Below are 20,275 nucleotides of genomic sequence, written 5' to 3'. Positions count from 1 at the left end.
AGGGGAAGAGGGAGGGGGCGAGGTCGCGGACGAGGTCGAGGACGAGGTCAAGGCGCTCGGGGAAGAGGCGGGCGGGGCGGCGCGCCAGCTTCGCCTCCGCCGGCGGCTCCTCCCCCCATGGCGGTCCATATAGGGGACGACCCTTGCGAGTTCTTCGTCAAGCTACGCCGGGCGCCTCGTCGTCGCCTCCGGCTTCCAGCTCCGTTTGCGAGCGCGATGGAGTTGGACCCGCCCGAGACACTGAGACTGCACATGAGGGGCTGTGGGATCAGCGGCACGCGAGTCCGCGTTGTATTCCCAGCCCCTAATGTGATGTATCTTGATCGAGGGTGGAAGACGTTCGCCCATATCCACAGCCTGATGGAGGGATTTACCCTCCATTTTAAGTTGATGGAGGCCGATCTCCTCTCCGTCAAGGTCTTCGGGTGCTTCGGCACTCGGGCGAAGTGCTGCGTGGACAGCTCCTCCGATAGCGAAGGCTCCTCCTCGAGCGAGAGTGACGAGGAGGAGAGCGACAGCGACGATGAGGGTAGCGGGCGGAGGGGTGGCGGGCCCGACTAGGCGTCGGACGCCGCTTCGCGCGGCACCGGCGACCCCATCATCCGTGTCGCCGGCTCCTTGAACTCCCCGGGGTCGTCTCCTTAGGCGGCTGGCGGAGGGAGGCTGCGGAAGGGGAAGAGGGCTGGCGACAAGGCCGTCAGGTCAGAGTACGAGGGCATGGTGCCCTCGACAGCGTGCTGACATCCTGCCGCCCCGTCTTCGAGCCCCGCTTCCAGCGCCGCCATCGCCGTCAAGCCTTCGGATGACCCCCGGGATGTTCTCTTGGTGTCTTCTGGCACCCGTAGCTCGCCTAGGCGCTCCTTTTGCCCTTTTCGCCTCCTTGACCTGCCTCCTGACTGGGATGTTTTTTAATGAAAAGGGGATGCTTGCCGGGTTATTTGTCTCGCGAGTTGAACCCACGCCAAGGAGCAAATCCTTGGTATCCCTCGGATAGACATTTCATCTCCCGGCAACAGGCCCTGCCGCCTTCCCACGTCGCTCGACCTTTCTCACGCCTTTGACGGAGGCGGGAACGAGGTGGGTGCGGTCTCCTCGTTTCATCCCTTTGCTGCCGCGACTACGACCAAACTTGGCCCCGGGAACGAGCCTCAGGGCCTAGAGTTGAGGGAGCACGGCAGTTTTCGCGAAGAAACGCGGTTTCGCATTCCCCAGTCCATAAGAGGATGCATGATGAGGGATGAAAGACTTGTCTGATATTGCAGCCCCCGGCAACTCTGGTTTGCCGTGGACGATTCTTGGCACTCGCAGCCCCCAGCGATACTGGCTTGCCGGGGCCCAGGTGCCGGCGGACGCTGATCTTGACGCACTTAAGGCCCTCGTCACACCCATTGTGGACAGGGTGAACGAGGTCAAAAGGGTTGACGGCGGTCGCGTAGATTAGGCCGTCCGTTTTCTTCTTTTCTTGTCGCTGCCAGTCATGTCATGGGAACACTTTACTAGAGGCGCGACAAGTTATTTTTGTAATATAACTCTATCTTAGGCAAAAAATTGTTGTGTTACTTCCTTTACTCGACTCTTGGCTTTGTATGGTTCTGCCCTACGCTTTCTAGGGAAACTTGCCGGTGCAGGCACCCTTGCCGCGAGCGCCGAGTGCGGAACTTCAGCAGCCTGCTGGCGGGGTCGCTACCGACAAGCAACCTTGTCGTAACTAGTTGCAGCTCACTTAAGTTGTTGAGCGGACTCGAAACAAAGTAAGGGCGCTAGCGGCTCACTTAAGTTGCTGAGCGGACTCGAAGCAAAGTAAGGGCGCTAGCAGCTCACTTAAGTTGTTGAGCGGACTCGAAACAAAGTAAAGGCGCAACTAGCTACGAGTTGGTTCCTCCGCGCATAGGTTTTCCATCAAAGCACGGTCGTTCAAGGAAAATAACTCAAAAACTTAAAAAACTGATTGCTCAAGCTTTAGCAACTTAGCTTTTCTGTCGTCTGCTTCCCGGCAAGGAGAAACTTTCTTGAACGGCCTGGTCCACACCATTATCTTCTCCTTCCCCCCCGGTAAACCTTGTGGGCGAGGGAACCTTCCTTCTTTTGAGAAAGAAACAGAGAAATAAAGTAATGATATGGAGCCTTGGGCTCGTTATCGCTTACTGGGGTCTGGTGCTGCACAAAGTGTCAGATAACATATGCGAAAAAGGATTATAGCATAAAAAAACTGACAAGATGTGCGGGGCACATGAACTTTACTGGTGCACGGGGTCTGCGCCCGGCTTTGTACAAAGGATTACATGCAACAGCGGCAAGACTTGTACAAAAGGTGGTTGCCGGAAAAGCTTCCGGCAACCGCGCCCTACGGGTAAAACTTACGAAGATGTTCTATGTTCCAGGAGTTGCTCAACAAGCTGTTCGACTTTCTTGCAGTTCTGGAGATCGTGACCCTTGGTGCGGTGAATCTTACAATACTGCTTGCCGGAGCTGTCCTGCTTGTCGGCGGCCGCCACAGGCTGGGCCTCCTTGTCGGAGCCACCAGCTTTAGCTTCCTTGGCGCCACCTCCGTTGCCGGTCTGCTCGACAGCTAGCACTTCCTTGCCCTTTTTCCTTCTATTGTTCCGCCGCCGGCCTTTCCTTGCCGGGGCGGCATCCTCACTATCGGATCCTCCTGCTCCTGTACTCTCTCCGGGGAGCCTCCTCCCTTCTTCAGCGCGTGCACACTTGTCGGCCAGGGCGTAAAGCTCGCTGACGTCTCTGATCTTACACATCGCCATCTCCTCCCTCATCCTTCGGTTTTGCATGTTCTGATGGAACGCGCTGATGATCGCGGAGGGGTGGACGTCTGGGATGGTGTGCTGTACACGGCTGAATCTCTGAATGTACTTGCTCAGTGGCTCTCCTTCCTTCTGGGCGAGCAGATGAAGATCGCTCTCTTGGCCATGTGGCTTGTGGCCGCCTGTAAAGGCGCCGACAAACTGATGGCATAAATCTGCCCAAGAGGAGATGGAATTGTCCGGCAAGTGCATGAGCCAGGACCTGACGTTGGGCTTGAGTACCAGCGGGAAGTAGTTGGCAAGGATCTTGTCGTCCCGTCCCCCGGCAGCCTGCAGCGCGATGGTGTAGATGCTGAGAAACTCCGACGGATGCGTCTTGCCGTCGTACTTCTCTGGTACGTCTGGTTTGAAATTCTTTGTGCTGGGCCACTGGACTTGCCGCAGCTCACGGGTGAACGCAGGACAACCTATCGCGTACGGCAGATCGCCTGGTTACCCTGGCGCATGCATGTCAACAGAGGGCCCAGCGCGCTTGTCGGATTAACGTCGCGCTTCTCTTTGGCGCTCGATGCGGGTTCGAGCGTCTTCTTGTTGTCGTTCATGGAGAACTTGGCGCTGGTCGCGACGAGCTCGTGGGTCCGACGACGCGGTGGAGCCGCTGTCGGGGTGGACCCGGCGAGTCGGCGATTTTGGCCTTCGTAGTGGAGAGTGCATGGAAGTCGCACCTCCCCCGATCTTGTTGCCATTGGCTTGCGTCCGGCTGTCCTGCCGCGGCAGCGAGGTGCTTGGTTGCCGCGCAGTGTCGCCGTTGGTGAAGCCGATGAGGCTCTGGATAGTGGCCCTCCATTCGTCGGTCTTGTCCGCCGTTGGAGGATAGTCTAGGAGCAGTTGAGCTCGCGCCAAGGCTTCTGCTGGAGTGGTGGGCAGCGGAGGTGAACGGTGCGAGGAGTGGGGCGTGCTCAGACTCCTAACCACGTTAGAAGGAGCAGTGCCCTGTCTAGGCGACCGTACTTCGCTCGAGCCAGCATGTTGACGTGCATGTTGGTCTTGAGCGCCACGAGAACCACCAGCTTGATCTTGGCCCAGCGGAAGTATGGTGCTGCGAACATCATGACGCTGCTGGTCCCGCGCCTCCTGAGAGGGACGCGGTGCGCGCATGGACGCCGAGGTCTGTGCCGCCTTGTCCTTGGACTTGGCCGCACTGATGGCTCCCTCGTCGACGCCCATTCTTCTGCCGGCGTCCACTCCACCACCCGCTTGCTCCGGAGGCGGTGGAAGTGACGCAGACGGAACAGCTGCCTCCGAATCCTTCTTCTTCGGTGGCATGTCGATGAAGACGATGAGGATTTAGCTCGCGTGCACGCCGGATCGGGTTCGCACAATCTCGACGCCCCCTACCTGGCGCGCCAAAGATGTCGGGGAAGCTGATCCACCAACACCTATGGGGACAGGGCCCCTTTCGGTTCGGAGGGGGGCGGAGGCCGAGCAAAGAGCGGATCGAGGCGGTACACGCGATCAGTTTTTACCCAGCTTCGGGCCGCACGGATGCGTAAAACCCTACTGCTGCTTGTTTGTGTGTATTGAATTCTTGCTCAGGAGCGATGGACGCTGCCAGACTGAGCGTGAGAGTGTTCCTCGTGTTTCGAATGAGCCAAACCCCCTCTACGTTGCGCTTGGGGCCTCCTTTTATACTTTCAAGGGGTCACCGATAGGTGGCAACGTAGACTAGAAGGGTAAAAATGGAAAAGGATGCGGTAGGTGCAGCTACCGCTACTGTGGACACAGTGCACCCTACCTAACTCTGACGGCAGGGGACAAGGTCATTGAATGCCTGTCTGAGTTGCCTAAACAGTGCAAAAAGTGACCGTTAGGAGCGCCACCATTTGCCACGATGGTCTTCTCTTCATCTCCGCTCGCCACCGTGCACCCCTAGCTGCGCGGCCTCCTGCCACGTGTGCTTGGAAGAGTCCTAGGGCGACACGTTAGCAGGTGTGCTGGAGCGCGGGAACGAAGTGGGGGTTTCCCGCGGCAAGCTCCTTGCCCTTGCCGCGGTCGTCGTCTTGTCGTGTTTGGGAGCTTGTTGCTCACCGGGCCTTGCCGGGACGCAGGGCGCGTCGCGGCAAGCTTTCTTGGTATGCCTTGAGTAGCCTTCCCGGCAAGCTCCTCTTGCCGGGGTCTTGTCTCTTCCCGGCAAGATCCTCTTGCCGGGGCCTGGGTTGGCCTTCCCGGCAAGCTCCTCTTGCCGGGGCCTTGGTTGGCCTTCCCGGCAAGCTCCTCTTGTCGGGGCCTTGGTTTGAGTACTTTATTCTTGAATGGTCTTCAAGGGAACCACGGAGGGTCTTGGCGGTCACCCGGCAAGCCTTGCTGCGGGATGCTGCGACCGCCCGTGCACAAGTTCGGGGTACTAGGGTACCCCTACTCTAGTACACCGACAGACCGTCCTCACAAAAAATATGATATGGATACTTCAAAATATACAGACTGAATTGAGTGGACAGACATTAACATAGACCGTTCTCAGGACTGACCACACACCAAAAGTGGCAGTACTAATAAACAATACAGGGTTCACAAACACAAATCAAGTACTGAACAATAGTACTTACTACAGACAAGCAAAGTTGCACTAACTAAACTCTGCAGACTATTTTTTCCACCGACCTACGGGATGAACCCCACATAACTGACTAGGCCATGGACTTCGTGTGAGATGTATACATGCACCATCACCATCTTGTCAACCTTGGAGAACCTAACAGAGTGGTCTTTCCACTCATAAACATGATGATGAAGACAGGCCACATCAGATTTGTTGGGAAGCTTTAGAAGAACCACACCCTTCGTAATCGAAGGCACAGCCAGGAAATTGTTGTGGTCAAGTACAGCCTCGAGAACACGCCTGACAACAATGCTACAGGAAAACACTAGTTCAGGACACGTGGCGACAAGGACACAGCAGCTGGATAGTTCAGCAGTAGAACTCATCATCAGGTCTTCCAGTTCACACGACATGACTTTGAGAACTTCATCTCCACCGTGGACCTGGTTCTAATTCAAACAGAAACCATATTTTATTACTACCTCCGTTCAGAAATATAAGATGATTTTCGATATTATACTCCATATATGACTACATATACGCACAGAAATGAGTGAACAAATACACTAGAACATGTCTTCAAAGGCATGAGAGCAGAGGGATTACATGCAATATCCATAACACAAGTTACTTAGGCAAATACCCTCTTAAAAGGTAGCATTGATGTTCATAAAGTACTCCCTCCGTCCCAAAATTCTTCTCTTAGATTTGTCTAGATACGGATGTATCAAGTCACATTTTAGTATTAGATACATCTGTATCTAGACAAATCTAAGACAAGAAATTTGGGACAGAGGGAGTAGTTGAAAGTAATCTATAAGAAATCAGTGTCAACCTCTCGCATGTTTTGGTCAAAAGAGGAATTTAGAACCGTCATTTGGCACACAAAAATCACATGCAAGATCACCCAGAAAGTTGTACAACTAGTACTAGTAATGCGTGTTAGATGAAAAAACACGATCAAGATCGAGAAAAAGATCGTCAAGAAGAGTATTACCTGGACTTGCTTAATGAGGGATCCCAGAGAGGGGGGCTTGGACAGGGCGATGGCTTTGAGCTTGTCTGCGGTAGTCTCGGCGGGGTGCTTGCGCTTCTTCGTACCATGAGCCTCGACGGTTTTGGCCGGAGCCATAGACATCACTTCGTCCGGTGCTCCAGCGTCCATCAAGAAACTTTCAAATAGAAATAAAAGAAAAGAAACCATAATCACAAACCCAAAAGAAGAAAAGACCGGGCCTTGGCCAGAATCAACACCATTGATGCGCTCACCTTTCCTTCTTTGGGAGAGAACAACAATGGCAGAAGCAGGTCGGGGTTTTCTTGAAGAAATGAGGAAAAAGATGAGGCAGAAGTGAGGGTTGGGTAGAGACGAAGCTGAGAGAGAAGAGTGAAATGATGGTTGCTTCGTCCGTCCAACTTACTGCTGGAAAGGAGGGGGTTTTGTGATTTGACGACTCATTGGGCATTACTGCGGCGCTTCGATCGGGGTAGTCTACCGTCACTCTACTACGGAGTAATTTAGTGCATGGCTGGTGGACCCCGATGCTGGTTGTCCCACATGTCGGCGAAAGTGAGTAATTTAGTGCATGGCTGGAGGAGGATCCACACGGTAGAGCATGTCCACTGTTTTTCAGAAGAAGAAAATGATTACAGCAAGCGTTTCCACTCTTACAATGGAGGAGTGCGGAACACGGCAGCCATTTGAACATACATAGTGCTCCTACTACTAGGCATGTGCAGTGGTTCATACGTCAGTACTACATAATCTTGTTGCTAGTGTAGTAAGATATGACGATAACAAATGATGTTGTGCGCATGTTAACTACTCCTATATGTAACATAGTACCGCTTTTTCGACTGTCCGGTCGAGAATGGACGGTGCGATCAATGTTAACAGAACTAGGTCCACAGCGCACGGAGAGTACGGTGCTACAGTACTCCACGAAACATGAACCACATGAAGCACGAATAGTGTTAGGCAGGGTGTCTGAAGGGTGAACGGGATGGGAGCAAAAGTTCCCTTCTCGACCCACTTTTGGGTGTTTGGCAGAGTGCATGAAGGGTGCATGAGTCCACACTAGTAGGTTGACAAAAATACACGAAGAGGAAACAACTATACTGAGATGAGAATGCAACCAAACACACCCACACGCTTTGTGCTACAGTGACTGATCTGCACCGTCTGAGTTTGATCCAACGGTCATGTTGCGCCGAGACATCGACATGCCCATGCAGAGGGTTTAGCCCGACGGCCGGCATCATCGCGCTGGCACGACGGTAGGCATCGCGCAGCCGCAACACATGCGTGGCAACTTGGTTCACCAAGTGGCTGAGGCGATCCTGGACCTCGTCACGATCGGCCCGCTTGCGCTCCAGCCGGCTCCCCTGACGGCCTATCGTATCCCGCTTTCTGCAGCAACACCGCCGATGCCTCGAGCATCTTTGTGGTGGACGCCTGCCGCTTTTGAAGCTCCGTGAACTCCCGCACATAACGGAGGAGCATGGCACTCCTCTCCTCCTTGAGCTCACGGAGCTCCACGTCCTTGTCCCTGAGCTTCGCATCCTTGGCATGGAGCTCCTGTGTCAGGAGCCTCACCTCGGACTCCGTGATCTGCTGCGCCGCCATGGCACCAGGTAGAAGCAATGGGGAGAGGAAGCAAAGGGGGCGAAACGGCTGAAAGGCAATGCAATCTACGGGAAGGCGGAGGTAGCGAGGAATCTTTTGGTTTTCACCACGGTAAAACACCAATCGACGACTTCTCACATCAGGGAGCAGTGGGTACGGGCGGAGTCATCATGACTAATTGCTGCCGCGCCTGCTCCCGTCAATCAAAAAATTAAAAATCCTGCCGCGCCTGCTCCCGTCAATCACAAAATTAAAAATCCTGTCGCACCCAAACACCAGAGCAACGCCGCGGTGGATATTTAAATTTACCTGCCGGGAAGTAGATTAAAAAAGGGGTGAAAAAACAAATGTGGTGGCGGCCTAGCTAATCGGTCGAACTAGCCCAACTAGCTAGCCATCGTGCTTCCCTGATGTACTCGGCGGGAAAGGTGGTCTTTCGTGATTTGACGACTCATTTACTTGCTTCGGCGCTACGACCGTGGAGGACCCAGAAAACGCACGGTAGGGCGTCCCACGTCAGGAAGAATATATGCGTGCACCACCCGGGAGGACCCCAAAACCGCGCGGTAGGGTGTGCCACGTCTTGGCACAGAGGAAAAATGTGCGTGTAAAAATATACTGTATCAGACGTAGTAGAGTACCTATGGTTCGACCTCAGGACCCAGCCAGTCGGTTGAAAACACCCCACTAGCCACACAGCTTCATCATGCAAACGTGGCACGGAGGATAGATGTGGTTAGCTCTGTCTCGACCAGCCACAACATCTCTTGTTCTAGGCGATTCTTCTATTTTCCAAGTTTTTTTAGTTGTAATAACACCACGGCAAGCTAGAGCCGCTCTTCGTGTGTGCCCGTGCAAAGGTTAGACGATGGAGAGAAGAGAGATTGAGATCGCAGACCTGGGACCCACCAGTAAGTGAGATAACGGTCATGCATGTGTTGACGAGGCACTCCCTCTACTCTACTCAATGCAAGTACTGTATAAAATCAAGCTATGGGACAAAGCCAACAACCGTTTGTTTTTTCAGCCTATCGACTTACGCTTTGTAGTCCAGGTTGCCAGTTCGAATCTCGTCTTTCAGATTTGTTAGTTTAGGTCCAAATTTGATTAATGACAAGTGGGACCCCCATGTGTTGTTCCGATATTTCAGTGTAGGATGGTTTTTTTGAACAAACACTTTGCCCGGTTAGACAAGTAACGGCACGAGTTACATGTTTTTTGCAAGTTTACGAACAAAAATGACAGTGGCATAGAATATCACATCCACCCCGCAGCTTAGATACTATGGTGATATGAGTTTTTACACCGTTGGAAGTGAGATCCAATGGCTTGGGAGTAGTCTTTGTAATTATGCGCAATTTACTAACTCTCCAAAGGTTCTTTTGCAAATAAAACATTCAGGCCTCGTGTGTACCGCTGCATCTTCGATCCAACGGCTCCCCGGTGCTCATATTAGGTGCTCCTCGTAGCTTAATTACCCGCTACGGTGATTGGAGTAGTTGTGGGACGAATGCTACGAAAATATAATCTAAACCGACCGGAATAAATGCCTACACAAATTAGTCCAAGGTTGGAGTGCCCCTCGCAATGTAAATAGCTCCGGCTTTGCGAGGCATGGAGAGGTAGTAGCTTCAACGCGTGGAAGATATGGTGTGAGAAAGCGAGGTCAATCGAGAGACATATAGATAGAGAGACAAAGTGAGTGTGGTCTGACATTCATTGAACAAATATATATGCTCTGGAGAGATATTATCCGATTGAGCTTGAGAGATGATCCAGTCACAGACGTGTAGATATATTTTGTGCATGAGAGGAAGCAAGGTCAACCGATCACATAGGGTCGTTGTGCGATCGAAAGAGTGAGACGGGTTGGAGAGAGTGACCTAGATAGACGATGTGCGTGAGAGAGTATACAATGTGAATAGGTCGAATTGGGTTCAACATGGTGATATATCGTTTTTGTCCGAGAAAGAGCGAGGTCAATCGAGACATACGGAGAGAGAGAGAGAGAGATTGAGTGAGTGTGGCCCACCATGAGGTCGAAAGAGTGGTGGCGGCTTGGATGGACTGACCTAGATAGACAATCTGCGTGAGAGAGTATAGATTATGTCGATCGAGGCCCGAACAGGGGGATATATCATTTGTGTGTGAAAGAAAACGAGGTTGAGCGAGTGTGGCCCGCCGTGTGGAAGAAAGAGTGAGACAGTCTCGAGGGAGTGACCTAGATATACAACGTGCGTGCGTGCGCATGCACGAGAGGTTGGGGGGCTAGATAGGCAATGCATGTATTTCGCGCGAGAGGGTGAGAGGGAGAGGGGGATAGAGAGAGAGCTCAGCATGGGGTGAAATGGCGGGTGTGTGAGGTAAATACATTTCGTAACAGAGTGGGAAAAGGGGTTGATGTGTAGTTGAGAGACTAAGAGATCGAAACATGGAGAGAAAGAATGAACGTGTGTTGGAAACCGATAGCTTCCTAAGGTGGTTAGGAGAGGAAGATTGACTGATACAGGAAGTATGTAGGGTTTGTGGGGGGGGGGCTAAAAACAACATTTGAATGTACATAGTACGAGACTTAATATCGATGTTTCAATTTGGTGTATATTGTAAGATTTGAACCGAGGACCAGGCATACGGGTAATTATTTCGAATTCGTGCCATACTAAGTTTCGAAAAGTTAACATTGACTTAGTTTGTTGTGCTATTTTGTAGGTCATATGTTTGAATCCATCCAAAAGTTTTCTCACTACCATGGTGTTCATCATATACATATGAATTTGTATTAAAAAAGTAGTGTGGATACAGTGAAATGCGAAATCCACGTTAGAATTGGAGATCGCTACGTGACACACACTCTAATTCAAATAACTAACTACGTGACACACACTCGAATTCAAATAACTAATTATGTGACACACACTCTAATCCACGTTAGCGTGGGTACCGTTTCGATATTTTTTTTCAAATAACTCCTCATTGATTAATTTATAGTACTCCCTCTGTTCACTTTTATAAGACCTTGAAGACATTTCAGACAATGTGCAAAATAGTTCATTTTAAGTTGTCTGAAATGACTTACAAAAGTGAGCGGATGGAGTATCTCATTTCGAATGACTAACTATTGCAAGGAAAACACGGGCATGGTAATACATACAGATTCATTTGCAAATGAAAGAAGATTCGTTTGCATTCTCAAATGTAGGGGCACCAGGCAAACCAGGGTCGTGTCGGGGTGGACGTTGCTTCGGTGCCTTAAAGGTAACTGCCTTTTGGTCACTGACATGTGGGCCAGCCACCTGTTGGGCCCATATGTCATGGACACAAAGGCAGGTGCCTTAAGGCACCGAAGCATAGTCCTGTCGGGGTGGTCGCGTGTGTCGGACGGACGCGTAGCACCCAGCCACCCACCCCCCTCCCCCCCCCAAAAAAGGACGACGACAATATAAGTTCGCGCTTCCACGTTTCGGATTGAAATATCTGGCGGCCCCAATTCCAGCACTGCAAAATCTCTCTTCTCCATCGTCCCCTTCCGCGCCCAGATTGCTCAAATCCCTAATTCGCCGCCAACCCTCGAATCGCCCCTCGTATCGTCTCTTTCCCCACCGTTCCCCACCTCTGTGCCGGACGACGACGACGAAGACGACGGTCGCGCTTCACCACCGCACCGGAGCTACCTCATCTACGCCCTCGTCCACCGCACCGGGTGGTCCACCGACAACGTCGGCCGCCGCAACCGACGTGCCTCACAGACACCGAGTTCCACCGCATCAGGTGCGCTTCACCGACGCCGTCTCCCAGCTCACCGGGGCTACTTCACCGAGCACATCGTCACACCTCCGCCCCCCGAGGCCGTTGGGGCTTCACCAACGGTCTCGTCCACCGCATCGTAGTGCTCCGCTGCCACTCAAGATCTGCATCCATGCGCGGCTAGCCAACGCCAGTGCATCACCCTCAACGGCTCTGAAGTGACCCGCCCTCTAGCTAGGCGAGCATGCCCAAACGCCGGCCCGAACTAGGTATCCACGCATCACTCCCTTGTGCACTGTTCCGACGATGTTTGGATATCCTTTCACTGCTCTCTTAGCTTGCCCGCCTATGCAACTATGACCTTAACTCTTATTTCTTCTGGAGATATCATCTGAAACAAGCAAATCCATATTTTAGCGAAGCATGACGGCGCTACGGGATCTGGTACACATCCTGCACACCCGTATAACCTTGTAAGTATATGTCCTTCGGTACAACATCAAGGTCGATTCCTCTTATTTGATCAACCATTCGCTGTGTCAAAAATGCAGAGGGGGATGCAAGGAGCACAAGGCCTGCACATCCAAGCAAGTGGTAACATGGACTTGTACATGGAACATCCCAAGCGCAAGCAGAGCTGAAGTGAGCCTGTACAATGAGCTAGCGTAAGTCCCTGCATTTCATTCAATTCACACTGGCATTCGTGTATGATTTGTGTGCAGTGGCTGGTCCACAAATTCAAGTTACCAGGGGCGAACATTTAACTTAAACAATACAAAGGCACTTGCACTTTGGAAATCAACATAACTTGAGAAATGTGAAGCTACATGCACTTTGAAAACCAGCTAATGATCCAAAGTAGTTCAGATTATAAACACTAAATGATGCAAGCACCAAAAAACACAAAATGCAACATGGTGTACAAGGACTACAAACATGGTATGTACCTGCTTGAATTATTCGTTCTTTGGCTGAAAATATCGAAGTGTAATTGCACGTATAACCAGTGCGCAAACTGCATATTAGTATATCTATCCTGCACAAGTATGCCAATAGTTTCAAACAACAGATTAGAAAAGTATTTATGCTATGTTGTCATGATACGGGAACTTTCTGGTAGATGGCCTCGACGTTTCCTCAAGCTATAAAAATGCGCTATAATTTGCTTGTCATCAATGCCTGCAAATCTCTGTCTCTCTCAACATAGTAGATCATCATTAGACACTAAATCCTTCAATGAGCTTGCAAAATGCTTGCATTAGATCCCTCATAAGACACTATATGTTCATCACCATGAGCATGTAAAATGTTTGCACCAAATCCTTCATTAGCATTCTGTTCATTAGACACTTCAGGCTCAAGAACAACATGAGCTTGTATGTTTGCACCGGAAACTTGATTAGATACATCAGATTCAGTCAGTTCAGTATTGATTGGGGGAGTTATAAAATAAGTAGAAATTGGTTTCATTTTCTCATAGATTCCCTACATACAAGCAGTTTTAGAACACCGTCAGGTTTAACTATTGGCCAGAAATTGAAGAGTTGAATTAGATATAATCAGGGATGTGATGTACCTGCTCGTTGCGCATGCTACTCTTGCAAGCTGCGACTGTCCGTTTGCGCAAGCTCAATGCCATGCCCGTGCTGCCGCCGCTGCCTCCCACGCAGGCTACACCCAGGGTTGGATCTTCATCTTATTGTCCTTCCGTTCGCTTAAAGCCCGGCGACCGCCCTCCAACGAGGGCGCGAGGAAGTGTTGTGTCGGTCTGTCCAGCGGAGGCTAGGTTAGGAGCGAACCAGACTGGAGGCTGGAGCGAATGAATTGGGATTTTTCCTACTGTCGATCGATATGGGAGGCGCTCGTTTGGGCCGTGAGCCTGCTATAGGGCCTGCCTTGCACTTATGTTATTGGCCCATCCAAATTGAAACATTTTTCTTCATTTTTTACATTGCCTGCTCGTGCGTTGGGACGAACAAAACTAGCATGGGCCAACCTGGACGACTCAAACTAGGTGCACACTTTCCAGCCACCTGAGGCGGCCGCCCATACCAGCCCCTATGGTGGTGTCGCCCCTTTTTGCGTGTATGATTGGGTAGTGAAAAATATTCCAGTGGCGCTTTTGATTTACCCACGGAAGGGTTGAATTGCTTGTTTCTATGAACTAAGTTCGCCAATAATGTGAAGGATGCCAGTCTTTTCATCCTATTGTAGATTGCTTAGATCTCGATATGCCAAAAGTAATCGTATGAAATATACAGTAAAAGTCAGTGTGCTGTGTTTGGCTACAACTAGTCTGACTACACGTCCTCATATAACATATCAAGGACGCACCATCTTACCAGATTAACCATTCGACTTACCCATGCAGTGTGGGAAGAAAGAAGTATTGGGACTGCGTATCCAAGCAATTGATGCCATGGACTCCTTCGTACAACCTTGTAAGCGAAAAAAGAAGTTGCAATGTGCCTGTACAAACTAGCGTAAGTTCAGTTACCTGCTTCTCGAAATTTTAGTTAGCCACTTATTGCAAAATTGTTCAATTACGTTGCTTGGCTTAATTTAGTTTGCTACTGATTACATAATGGCACAGCCTGTTAATCATATTGTAGACTGCGCCTTTCTATGTGTTTGATACTTACTGTTAAGAATTTCCTGTTTGCCTTAACTTAAATATCTATTTGTTTGTTTAACTGCTTTGCTGTTGCAACAGCGGGTTACAATGATGTTAATAACTACTTTTCAGCATCCAATTGAAACTCTTTAATTCCTTGTTTGTTTAACTGGTTTGCTGTTATAACTCCCAGTTGAGATGTTTTGCTAACTTCAACTTTTCTGAATCCAATTGGAACTTTAATGGAAAAACAGGTTAGCCCAAGATCAAAGAGCGAGGTCCCCATGGACATTGCATCATCCCACAGCAGTGGCATCGGCCCAATCGTGCATTATGAATTGCCAACTGCTGATGCTCTAGAGGCTAAACTAGTGGTAGAAAGAGATTCTGCTTCTGCACTTAGAGATGAAGTTGACATGTTGAGGAAGCAAACAGCACAATCACGAGCAGTACTCAAGACAACCATTAAATATTTGGTCGATTTCAAAACGAAGCAAGCTGAGACTGACCAGATTGTTAAGGCCCTGAAGGAAAAAAGGAAATTAAATTCCTACTTGGTAAATCATAGGTGAAATGTTCTTTCCATAGTTGAATAACCATTTTGTTGTCTGTTCATGTAATCAATCAAACCATTTGTTTTAGAGATCATGTAATAATTGTTTTTTTTGTTTGTAATTTTATTTAAGCACAAGTCTGTATTAATTGATAAGACTCAGAGACATTTCATTTGGATTGTTGTGCCAGACCTACAAATATGCCAATCGGGCTGAATGTGCATTCAGCAATAGTAGTATAGATGGACCATAAGTGGCACGCATCGGAAAGGGCCAAGATGCTGGCTAAAAAAGGATGATGTTGTAGCCAAAAAAGTACAGCGGCCTGGCTTATGTATGTTAGTTGATATTATAGATCCATATACTCTATAAGTGTTTATATGTCTGTTAGTTCCGTACATTCTTGGTTGATTGACTCGGTATTTGAATCTTGATACATCGCTTGTGTACATATCTAAATGGGAGTACACATTATGCTGCGTGTGACATTTGAGTTGGACATGAAGTGTTCCAAATATTTGAATTCACCTTAAACTGGATTCTAGTTTCTGAATGTGAGTATCAGCATTTGTAAACTATATTCATATATGACAGTGGAATACATCTTTGTCGTCCTTTTGAAGATATATAAAAACACATAGAATGATTTACAAAGATTCAATAGGAATACAAAATGGATTCGAATTTAGTTGCCAGGGTAAACGTGGATGCTTATTGTCCCAAAATTCGAAAGAAACAGCAAAATGTCCACTCCCACATCGGTTGCCCGAAGCCAAGTGTTTGGGAGATGGAAATTACTGTCTACCCATTACACGGACAATCCATCGGCCCGATTTCCACTGCTCTAAATAGGGGTAGGTTAGTAACTTCAATTAGACATGACACGACCGCCTCTGAGCCCATTCTGACACGGTGGGCGTCAAACATGGGCGGCAAAACTCATTTGATTCAAGCTTGTCCGAAAGACCTCTGTTTCTCCCTCCATTCCCCATTCATACACGGTGGGCGGCAAAACACCCTCTCCTTGTCTGAAATAGATGTAGGCTAATATTTTAAATAGGGGCAGATGTGTAACTTCCATCAGACGTGACACAACCGCCCTACCTGTTAGCCCCGTTCATACACCATGGGCGCCAACCATGGGCGGCAAAACACCCTCTCCTCGCCCGAAATAGTTACCGGTAAATATTTGGGAGATGCGAGATTACCATCCTATCCCCAACCAACGAGACGTCCAAATTTGAAACGGGGGATAAGTTCGTAACTTTCCCATATTTCAGACAGGCGCGTCCCAAAAACATGGTTCCCCGTACCTCTTCCTCCATTTTCCCATACATACACCATCCGCACTAGAACACCCCATTCCCACACCAGCCTCCGTCCGCCACCCCATCCATCGCCGTTGTCCTCCACCTAATCCATCGCCACCATCCTCCACCATGACGGAGCGCCTACCAAGACCACGTCGTCCACTGCTAGAGATGGACGTTTCTCATCCACGGCGATGGACCAATAGCCTTGCATCGCGTCCTCTCACTTCATCAGCGTCGTCGTCCTCTTTGCCGGGGCCGCTCACACGACCTTCTCTTCCACCGCAACGGTACTTATCCCCGATGCACCCGTCTACCGTCGCAGATCTGCTTCAACGCCACCGACAGCCATCGCACCCCCGATGCCTACACGGCGCCGCAAGAGAGGTGGTACTTCATATCTCCTCAACTTTTTGATCTCAACCAGAAAATAGATCTTAACTTGGTTACTCTACTTTCTTTCAGCTCTTAGAATTTAGTTCTTAGTTCAAAGCAAACAATGGATGCTAAATATCATTTCTCCGGTTTGCAGCTTCAAATCTGCGATGGCACAGCCATAATACGGTTTAATTGATCATGCTTAGGGTTTAATTGATCATGTTGGTTCTGTGGTGGTTTCTTTAATAGAAATCAAAGGGGAAGCCCTCTTTTGCTAAAAAATATAGGCTTAGAGTTTCCCCCTTTTATGATCACTATACGATCAGAATACATGCTTCGTGTCATAATAACACTGCTCCACCCATTAAGCTAAACAAGCTTAGTTGTTCAAATACAAATCTGATATTATTAAAACAGAGTTGTTTAATTGGTCATCTAAATGTTCCTAAATTAGTTTCAAAAATGCATGTTCGCCGCTCGGGTGTGTATCTCTGTGTGTGGTCTGGTCAGCACGGTTGGGGGGTGAACTTTGCATATGTAGGGGTTTATAGGGAGACACTCTCCGAGTTGAAACCGCAATGCATTCCATAGATAATCTAACTACTTTTTATGTTTTCATGAATCTCAGATTCTGAACAGCATCAAAATGATTATGAGCTTGCGCGCATGAAAAGAATAAAGCAGAACAATGCCATGGCTGTCAAACTTGGCATTAAGGGACTGAAATCAAGTCTGGATGCAATGCAATGCAAACACTCTCCACCTACAGATTCATGCTCAGAATATGATCCTAACAATGATTCTGAGCTAGAGGGAGACCTAAGTCAATGTAGCTCCCTAGTGGAGGAGTCAGAGGAATATGCCCTATCTTATTCACCCATCAAGGTACTTGCTTTAACTTTCCAAGGTTACATTGCTCGCACATATCTTGCAACTGATGCTTTGCATTGCTTCTACGTTGTTGAACTGCCATTAGCTTAGTTTACACATCGTGTATGTGAATACGCCCTGCCTATCCATTTTCAGTACATATTCCATCTGTCATCATACCATATTTATCCATTCAAATGATGTTCTTGTGTATCAGACATTCAAAAGGAAGAGGGCGATTGCTGATCGTGGAGGAGCAAAAGCAAAGTATTTGGAAAAGGTAGTTGCACCTGATAAATCAAATAGCCCATTAGGTGTAGTAGCAATATCACCTGACCCACAAAATACCCCAACTCTAGCAGACTCTAGCCCTACTACACTGGTCATTTCTGATGCCCCAACTCAGCAGACCCCAACTGCAGCAAATAGTATGATTATGCCAGTTGACATAGCACCAGCTATACGACGCAAAACCCCCATTCCAGCAAAGAGTACACCAAATCCAGTTGCCAAATCCCTTTTCGAACCAGAGAGAGCCCCAATTGCAGCAAATAGGACCCTTGTTCCATTTCTTCCCAGTTTAGAAGACGAAGCTTATGTTGTTGTCAGGAACTTTGTGCGCATCTTTCCTTCATGGAAAGATTATACCGCAGACACAGAACAATTTCCAGTCTTCCTCCGCAACTTACGCATAAGTAATGTACTAATGTTATTCATGGTCATTACTGCATATGTTTCGGCTGACAGAAGACACAAGATTTCATTCTTTTAAATAGGCGAGGCGCAGACTGGATTGTGATGACGAGCAAGGGTTGGTTGCGCTTTTCAAGCACTCGTTGATGAAGTATCGTTCCTACCTGAGGCAAGCGCACTTTGATGGCAAGCCTCTGAACGAAATTTCTGTAAAGTCTCCCGTGCTACATTTATCCGATGGTGACTGAAATAATCTTGTTACACATTGGTCTCGGCTACAGCGTAAGGTACTGTCTATGATATCACATCACAATTTGAACTACATTTCTGCATTTGCCTTAATGTCTCATTTGTATGAAAACTGTTAGCAGAAGAACATTCATTCTCAAGGGACCACACGATCTCGCAACTATACTGCACACTGCATTGGTCTTGTGAGTACCTCTTGCCCTGTATGACCATACTTACTTTCATAGTTGTTTGATTATGTAGCATCACTGCACATGTTAGCCTCGTAATCGTCCATTTGGTGGACATTATAAGATCCGTATGGACTCTTACATAAATTTAGAATCAACCCAATGCTTTTGAAGAGGTTTAGCTCTGCAATCCTCTTGTAAGGACTGAACGTGGTCTATCACTGTACTTACATTAACATCTACTCCCTCCGTCCCATAATATAAGAACATTTTGTACAGTACACCAGTGTTCAAAACACTCTTGTATTATGGGAAGAGGGATTGGTTCATTTTGTAGCATTCTGCATCTTATCTCCCTCGCCCACCATTTACTAAAAAAGATCATATCTATATTTAATCTTACCAACAAGTAGAATACACAGACAATGCCAGTGCAGAAGTGTAGCCCATTGCTCTTGTCAGTACATTTTGTCCTGTAACGCTTCTACTTCTAGGGATTGGTAGTTGATTATGTAGCATCAATCTGCATCTTATCTTCATTATCCTCTATCCCTTCCAGTATTATCATATCTATAATTACTCTCTACAAAATGTAGAGTACAGGCAATGCTTATGAAGAAGATTATGTGCTGAAATTCTTGAGTTATCCTTCCCTTGCCATGGAGAAGGGCATTATAAAGTCGGTGTTAACTATTAATGTAAGTCAGTCCTTCTAAAGCCTTTATCCTCAACTGCTGTTTAATTTGCTCATACTCCCTATCGTTTACTTCTGTTTAGTTTGCTGTTTCTACCAAAATGCATGTTCGTAAGAACCGTAAGTTCTAATTTTTACTTGTAAAACCAAATTCATACCATGCACATTACTTAATACTCCCTATATGTATGCTTGTTTTTGTGGATCTATAATCCAGTGTGTGGTGAACCAGCCCCCGTTTGCACCTTGTCATCTCCTGTTTTATCTTACTGATGTGGCTGATGATATGAACAACATGCCATGCACATTATCCAAAATAGATACAATGATTTTCTTTGCCCTTCATCTATGCTTGTTATGTTGACATGGTAATCCAGTAGTGTGGTGAAGCTCCCCGCATTATGAACAATGCCAAATTATGCTATTGATATTTTGAACATACTCTTTATTTTCTAATTTGAAATTGGATAGAATTGACAGAACAGTTATCATCTTTGTTTATACACGTGCAAAACCTGTCATCTCTCTGCTTTGTTTCAGGGTGATATGCCTGATGGCATGCACAAGTCTGCTGAAGGCTGTGAGACAAACCCAACATATATTGCAGCAAAGAAGGCAAAACATCTTGAAGATAGCGAGACAACCCCAAAGTCGTGTCTTGATGCAGTGTTCAAGTTACTTGAGACTAACAGTCAGACAAGCTCACAGAATTCGTTGTCTGAATCAGTTCGACTTCTTCAGTCCCAAGTTCTAGTAGAAAGGCATTCTGCAACTCAACTTCGACTTGAAGTCCTATCTCTAAGAAAGATTGCGGAGAACACCAATGAGAACCTCATTGCTAGACAGCTACACCTGGAAGCTATGACCGACATGCTAGGCCGGTCTCACAGCCTTGCTCAGCAGCTTGCGCAGCAGTTCCCCCGCAAGGCTAACCTTTCTTGAACTATCTTGGAAGTGGTCTCGGTTCAGTATTATTTTGTTACGCTGCAATGGTGCCCAGTTTTTGTAATCTGCT

The sequence above is a fragment of the Triticum dicoccoides genome, chromosome 5A (genome assembly GCF_002162155.2).
Source record: "Triticum dicoccoides isolate Atlit2015 ecotype Zavitan chromosome 5A, WEW_v2.0, whole genome shotgun sequence".
Taxonomy (NCBI): Eukaryota; Viridiplantae; Streptophyta; class Magnoliopsida; order Poales; family Poaceae; genus Triticum; species Triticum dicoccoides.
Note: the sequence above shows the minus strand (reverse complement) of the source record.